This window comes from Aedes aegypti, chromosome 2 (assembly GCF_002204515.2).
Source record: "Aedes aegypti strain LVP_AGWG chromosome 2, AaegL5.0 Primary Assembly, whole genome shotgun sequence".
In the NCBI taxonomy this organism is placed as follows: Eukaryota; Metazoa; Arthropoda; class Insecta; order Diptera; family Culicidae; genus Aedes; species Aedes aegypti.
The window spans coordinates 436,895,625-436,896,992 of record NC_035108.1 but is presented as its reverse complement, the minus strand read 5'-3'; the positions used below and the strand labels follow the sequence as shown (position 1 = coordinate 436,896,992).

The 1,368-nt window shown below is 43.0% G+C and overlaps 1 non-coding gene across 1 annotated transcript; it reads left to right on the top strand.

Annotated features, from left to right (window-relative positions):
• Positions 1–539: 539 nt before the first annotated feature.
• Positions 540–611, top strand: Trnae-cuc. Its single transcript has one exon. It is a non-coding gene; the product is annotated as a tRNA-Glu (tRNA).
• Positions 612–1,368: the final 757 nt, after the last annotated feature.

The window sequence follows — 1,368 nt, the reverse complement described above, 5'->3', positions numbered from 1 at the left end:
CATATTGTGCGTATCGTGCCCTCAGTTGTAGCATCCGCAACCGACGGAAAATGACGATGTGAGAAAGATTAATAAAAATCAAACACGCCGTAACGAGCGCTCACCGGCGGTGGTAGGCCCCTGTAAGTATACCTTTCGTCATCTTACGATATGTCGAGTCTCGCATCTGCCCTTTTTGAGTTTAGATCGTGAAAGTTAGTGAATGACTTGGGAAGAGGAGATGAATGCCGTGAATTGGAAGTGGAATGCGGAAAAAATGGTTTTGTGAAATATGTATGTACGAAACTGTGTGTAGTGAAAAGAGAACATCCAACAAATTTATGCCCCTGCGAAGATGGCAAACGACAACAACACAACGCCAGCAGGGTGATGGTTGATGAGGCAGTGAAGTGATGTTATTTAATTTTGGCACGCTGGTGTTGGTTCTTGATACGCACGAGTGAGGTTCTGATTAAATGTAAACATATTTTGCAGTCGGGAGTAGTGTTGATCCGGATGACAGGCAAAGTTAAATTTAAAATCTGGTGCCCGAACACATGTCCCATATTGTCTAGTGGTTAGGATATCCGGCTCTCACCCGGAAGGCCCGGGTTCGATTCCCGGTATGGGAAACTTTTTGAATCCTTGCAATATGTGAGAAATGAAATGAAAGAGAAGAATTGCAGTTGCAATTTTTTTAAGAAATGTAAATAGACAAGAAGTTAAGAAGCCAAGAAGACAAGAAAACAAAACAAGAAGACAAAGAAGACAAGAAGACAAGAAGACAAGAAGACAAGAAAAGAAGACAAGAAGACAAGAAGACAAGAAGACAAGAAGACAAGAAGACAAGAAGACAAGAAGACAAGAAGACAAGAAGACAAGAAGACAAGAAGACAAGAAGACAAGAAGACAAGAAGACAAGAAGACAAGAAGACGATAAGATCTGGATTCGCCCTTCTAAATATTCCATCAACGTTTTCCAAACTTGCGTGTTGCAATTCCATTTTTTCCTTACCCAGGACATCGAACTGCCGAATAGCATCTCCCACCTGCTTTCGTGCGTATTTTCATCCCAAAAAGCGCTTCTGTGTAAGCATCCAACAAGATCACCATCGTCATTGAGAAAACTTTGTTTCTTCGTCATCGCCCTCCCCCCAGTTAAGTTGGCGTGTTTTCCATCACCTTTCCACTTACGTACTCCACTTACACCTCCATTCTCAAATGCGATGGGTGGGCACTTGGGCAGTAAAAACAGCCGCCGAGGTCTTTGTGTCTTCGTCGGAAAAATGTGGGACAAATTTGAATTAGGTACCCAGCGAAGCGTATGCGTGCTCGACAGCTAGAGTTCCAGTCAGTAATGCCGCATAGTAGAGTCTGTTCTTATCTACG